The sequence below is a fragment of the Magnolia sinica genome, chromosome 12 (assembly GCF_029962835.1).
Source record: "Magnolia sinica isolate HGM2019 chromosome 12, MsV1, whole genome shotgun sequence".
In the NCBI taxonomy this organism is placed as follows: Eukaryota; Viridiplantae; Streptophyta; class Magnoliopsida; order Magnoliales; family Magnoliaceae; genus Magnolia; species Magnolia sinica.
This window is the reverse complement of record NC_080584.1, coordinates 67124117-67130887: the sequence shown is the minus strand read 5'-3', so window position 1 is coordinate 67130887 and position 6771 is coordinate 67124117.

The window sequence follows — 6771 nt, the reverse complement described above, 5'->3', positions numbered from 1 at the left end:
ACGGTTTCATAAGGGTCTTTGTGGGGCCCATTGTAATGTATTTGTTTTTTCTAAGCCGTCCATCTTTTTTGATATCGTATTTGAGGGTATGAGCCCAAAAAAGGAGGCATATTGAAGCCTCAAGTGGACCACACAATTGTAAACACGGAAAATTATGTGCATATTGTTGAAAGTTATTTTGGAGTGGTGTGGTTGACTTGGGCCTTCAATCTGCCTCATTTTTGGTTTCATATCCTATTCATGGTTGCCTAAATGAATGGACTACGTGGATAAGACACATCCATCATGGTGGCCCCCACAAAGCCCCTGAGTTCAACGTCCAAAATAATATCCCAAGCATTGGCTTGGAAGCGGATTGGCTGCTATCGTACACACCTCGTGATTTGGTGTGTTGACGTCACCAAGTTCTGTGGGTCCCATCATGACTTATGAGCTATATCCAAATCGTCTGTCAACTTGGCGACCTCGTCGTAATGCTTGAGACAAAAAATAAGACAAATCAAAAAATCAAGTGGACCACACTGTATAAAGCAGTGGAGGATTGAACGCCTGTCATTGAAACCCTTTAGGCGGTCATGGAAATTTTGGATTCACATGATTCGGCCGCCTAAACCCTCCCTCTCCCTCTCGCTCCAAAAGCCAAAAAAAAAAAACCCTCTCTCCCTCTCGCTCTCTCGTGCTCCCTCGCTGTCTCCTTCTCCCTCTCTCAATCTAGCTGCCACTCTCCTTGTGGATAGAAGGTTTCATCCTGTCAGGTAAAAACAAAGGGTTTCTTCCCATCTCGCTGCCACTCTCCTTGTGGACGGAAGGTTTCTTCTCGTCAGGTAAAAACAAAGAGTTTCTTCCCGTCATCCCCTCATCGTCCTTGGTATCTCTCTCTCTCTCTCAAATATTAAATGTCCAAACCCTATTCTGTGGTCATCAACGATGAAGAGAATAGAAGAAATCTGAGAAGGCACTTGAAGGTACTCTCTCTTTCTCTCTATTTTCCTCTTTTGATGGCCAGAAATTGAGTAGCATCCATGGCAGCGGTAGCCATGTCCGCCGCCGTCCACGGCCCCCTACATGTTTGAAGAAATGCTTCAACCACGATTGGTAAATAAATAGGCCCTCCCGAATCGGCTTTTGTGTGATAGTCAGTCATGAGCTTTTTCATTACTGCTTTAAGTTCATCTAGCTCTTTACAAACTTCATCCATTTCCAAGGCTTCTTTCTGTTGATTTTATGTATTTCTGCTTGTAAATGAAGAAAACAAATCAGACAAGATATCAACATAGAGCTATAGATTTAAGATTCCGCAAGGTGGAGAGGTTTGCAAATCCAACACTGAATGATACAGCTCCAATACACACCACCACATGCACCAATATGGTACACTTGACGAGATCCAGGCTGCCCATCAAGTGGAGCCCACCATATAGATGCCCCACGCTTGAAATCAGGCCATTCGCTCATTAGGCAGGCCATAATGTTAGAAAAAAAAATGAATAGTTCAGAAAATTTTGGGCAAATGTTTTTTTGGGCTTCTATTGGTTTGGTAGATGTGGCCCACCTGGTGAGTCATGTGGCCTGATCTTAAGGCAAGGGTAGCTGGGTGTTTGGGCCAAGCTGATGGACTGCTCAAGTGTTCTAGAAACAAACTCCTAAGTGTTGTATGTTTTTTCTTTACTCAACCAAGCATCATATAATAACTCAATCCAACAAGGGATAGAGAATGACATCATTCATGCATCACATGGCGGTTTTAAATAGCGCCTTTGGGGTAAGACCCGACAGGAAATGGAAACTAGTATGACTCGCCCTGAGTCATTCTGTTTCAATCACATTTCCATCTACTGACTTCTTTTACTTGCCACCAAAACCAAGACGGCTCGACCGAGTTGACTCGGTTCCATATGATAGGAGTGGCCTGCTGTTTAGTTGGGCCCTCCCGAATCGTCATATTGTATACTTGTCCGTATCAATATATAACATTTATAAAAAAAAAAAAAAAAAAGAAAAAAAAAAAAAAAAAAAAAAAAGAAAAAAAGAAGAAGAAGACAAAATCACACTTGACATAATTATACACAGGTATTCCATAGAAAAACTATGTATACTTTCTTTAACTAAATAATGATGTGCTTGTCATCTATCCGTATATTATCTTAGAGTCCTGATAGGGTTAATCGTTGTAGGAATTTGGTTCCTACTCCCAATACATGCAAGTGTGGCAACATGTATGAGTTTGGGGCATTCATCAAGTGGACCCCTCCATGCAGCCAAAAATCAGGTTGATGAGGTCTCTAGTGGGTCTCATGTAGAAAAAAGATGGATGATTAAAGGAACTGGAAACAATCCACATTTGGCGTACATCTGTGTGCCAATTTATGATTAGAACAACCTACTTATTTATTTATTTTATTTTATTTAAGCAGTAGAACTTATTGTATGATATCTTGAATACTAATTGATTTATTTTTATTATTTTTTGTAGGTTGTAGATAGAAATGGATGATGACTAAATGGGTGGATTTTTTATTATTAAGTATTTGGAACTAAATGGTTTCAGACTTTTGGATTGAGTTAGACACATCTAAACGGTTTATTTTTATCTTAGTTTAATCATAGAGGGCACATCTAAACTCATTTAATTTCTTTAATTTAATCTCTTCTGTTTTATTTATGGTAGTTTTATTTACTGTAGTCTAGATATCATCATCAATCAGCCAGTTTTGACCATCCAACTAATGTTTACTCACATTAAAGTTCACAACTATGAGAGGTGGGTCCACAGTTATAGACACCCATTACTCTGTTTTGAAATTTGCACAATACACTTGAGCTCATCCAATTGCAGGGCAGCACACACAAGGAACCTTCAAGTTCTATTTATGAACACAGGATGCATTTTGAAAAGGATAAATCATTAGCTCGACGATTCCAGCCTGTGTTGATTGGTGAGTAAATTTGCATACAAGTCTTAGGCTCCATTTGGTCATCACATCAATCTTTATGAATATAATTTTTTTCTCAAACCAAATGGAGCTTGAGCCATTTTTTAACTCTGCAAATGCAACTTCTTGCATTGTAGGTCCCAAGCCCAGGTAAAGGAGGCCGAAAAGGGCGTTAAGGTGAGTTGTGTCCTTGTCTTCCATTGTATTTTACATACAACGTTAATACACACAAAATAATCCATGAGCTGACTCTCTTTTACATGTTGAGATCAATCCAAGGCCATGACAATGCCAAGAACAACCACCTAGTGACTTCTCTATTGCTTAGTTCTGGTTTCTGGTGCGACTACTTTTTGTCCATGGGCACTAGTGCTATAAGAGGATTACCCAAATGGTAAGAACTACAGAATCCCTTCTTTCTCTTTCCTTTTCTTAAAAGAAAAAGTATAGTACAATGCTTCTAGGTTCTTACATATATTCCCTTCTTCCATGTTAGGGGCCTATTGTTACCACAATTCGAGCTTTACTGACACCTCATTCAATGAAGGAACTTCGAGTAAAGGTGAGTAGTCCCACCTTTTATTTTGTGATATATTGTATGGTCCATGTGACATTTCCCCAAAAACATTTATATGTTTTTATACTCCAACAATAAACTACATCATTCCACCTGATCTTTATTGAAGAAGAACTAAAATTTACAGCCATTCAGGCAGGCCCCAACAAAAAGGTTTCGGGCACTGCCTATCATATAGGACAGCTACACTTGGCTATACAGGAAAATAGAACAGAAGCCAAATCTGGTGGGTCCTGCCTATCATATAGGACAGCTACTCATCACATGCATATGTTGAGTCAGCTACACTTGACTTATCATATGCATGTGAGTCATTTCTTGTGATTTCATGATAGAGTTCACCCTTTTGAGGACTCACATCTTCCACAAAAGTGACACATAAGAGGAAAATAGAAATGTTAAATGTTTAGTGCATTTGACATTTTTCTAACAATAGCAACAACTATAGCAATGTGACAATTTTGTTGTTCTAATTTGGAGGTGGTATTGATTCTAGCACATTTTTTTTTTTTTGCTATTTAATCGTGTTCATGTAGTGGACAAGATTGAAGACAAGTATGCAGTGACTGTACTTGCATTGACTGTAGCCATCGGTTGTGGGGCTCGACAGGTTTGATCTCGGTGAGGACATGTGTTAATGCCCTTGTTCAATGTCACAGTTTATTTTCTCCTATTGCAAAAAAATTATAAAAGAAAAAAAATCTTTTTATTACTGACAAAGCCTGTAATTTATTTGTATGAGTTCATATCTAAATCCTTCTCATTTCATTTTTTAGAGAAATGCTTTAGTGCTTGCAGAGAGCCCTATAAGTTATAAGTGCTTCTACTTGTAGTGGTTGACAGTGATCAATTGAACTATCCATTAAGTCCATGACACTTTTTCATGGGCTACTAAAATGGGATGATCCAATCAATCCTTGATTTGACCTTATTTTATATAACCATCCTTTTTTCCAAGCTATGGATGATTTTGATCATATGATGTCCAGCACATGAATCATAAGCAATCAACAATGATGATTAACACTGATTAGGCCTATTTTTGTGTAAATGATGTCGATTGTCCATATTAAAGGCCATTGATCAAATGGTTGTGTATTGGTCGAATTATGCGACCAATACACAACCGGATTGTGAGATACGTCCATGGGTTGGTTGGCTAAAGTAGCTCGTTCTACCCCAAAATCATATATTTTATGTCAGATAACTCATTCTGGATTGCGAGATACGCCCGATCCAAGGTCCGATGGTCCAAATCACTACTGTCGTCAACCGGGCCTTTTCTAATCCATCTTGGCTATGAAACTGTCCGCGACCTGCTCTACATCAGTCCCCTCCACTTCAAAAGAACTCGTCCTGGAGTTCTCATCCAGCGCTGGTTCATAATACTCGGTCAGGTCCGCGACGTTGAAAGTCCGTGAGATTGCCATGTCATCTGAAAGATTAACAACATAAGCATTGTCATTAATCTTCGGATGATTTGTACCGGTCCAATCTTTTTATTCTTCAATTTGTTATACGTTCCGGTCGAAAATCGTTCTTTGCGCAGATGGACCATTACTTGGTCGCCCACCTCGAACACTTTTTGTCGCCGATGTTTGTCCGTTTACTCATTCTACTTTTCATTCGAGGCATGTAGCTTGTTTTGTACCTCCGCATGAATGCCCATGATCTTATCAACCATATGTTCTGCTGCAATGCTCATGCCTGGGAGGTTGGGCAGATGTACCAAGTCTAGTGTGTGGTGAGGTACTCGTCCATAAATAACCTGGAACGGAGATTTTTCTGTCGAGCGGTTCACCATGTTGTTGAATGCAAATTCCGCTTGAGACAAGGTCAAATTCCACTGCTTCGGTTTTTCTCCTGAAATCCATCAAAGGAGGTTTCCCAACGCGTGATTCACAGCCTCAGTTTGATCGTCAATCTGTGGGTGGTAAGCACTGCTGAACTGAAGTCGTGTATCGAATCGAGTCCACAAAGTCTACCAAAAATGGCTCATAAACTTCGTATCACGGTCAGAAGTAATAGTCTTGAGAACCCCGTGTAGCCGCATAATTTCTTTAAAGAAGAGATTCGCCACGTGTGTTGCATCGAGAGTCAACTTGCGTGGAATAAAGTGCGCCATCTTGGAGAAACGATCTACTACCACGAACACTGAATCAATGCCGCATTGTGTTCATAGGAGACCAATCACGAAGTCCATAGATAAATCCTTCCAAGGGCTGTCAGGCACGGGTAACGGGGTGTAGAGGCTCGTATTATGAGATTGCCCCTTAGAGGTCTGACAAATATAACAATGTTGAACTGCCTTTCCCACATCACATACCAATTATAGTCAATAATACCGTTCTTCCACAAGAGCTCGCGTCTTGTCTCGCCGAAGGTGTCCACTAAGGTCACCTCTATATAGCTCTTGGATTATCTGTTCCCTTAGCGAACTGTTTGGGATGCACAGTCGATTTCCCATGAAAAAGAACCCTCTTGCATATGTAAGTCACCGAGGTGACCTTCTTGGCATCTAACCCATGCGTCCTTAAAGTCGCCGTCATCGGCATATATGTCTTTGAGGCGCTCGAACCCGACAACCTCATTACTCATAGTGACTAACAAAGTTGTACGGCGACTCAGTGCATCAGCTACCTTGTTTTGTTGCCATGACTTATGTTTTAGTACGAACGTGAATTCCTGCAAAAATGAGATCCATCTAGCATGCACACAGTTAATGTTAGCTTGATTATTAATGAATTTGAGAGCTTGATATTCCATGTAAAGTATGAATTCCCTTTGAATCAAATAATGTCACCAGTGCCGCAGTGCCTAGATCACCGCGTATAATTCGATCTCATATGTAGACCACTTCTTACGTGCATCACTAAGTTTCTCACTGTAGAAGGCTACCGGCCTACCTTCTTGAGACAAAACTCCCCCAATTCCAACATATGAGGCATCACATTTGACTTCAAATAGTTTGTCGAAGTTGGGAAGTACAAGAACCGGGGTCGTGGATAATCTACGCTTGATTTCGACAAAGCTCCTGTCGACTTCGTCAGTCCACTGAAACTACCCTTTCTTCATGCAATCTGTGATTGGTGACACAATGGTACTAAAATTTTTCACGAACCGATGATAGAATGTCACCAGTCCATGAAAACTTCACACTTCGTGAATATTTGTAGGAACTGGCCATTCTCTGATTGCCTTCACCTTTCCTCATCCACCTGAATGCCCGTGGATGTTACAAAAAAATCCAGGAATAATAGG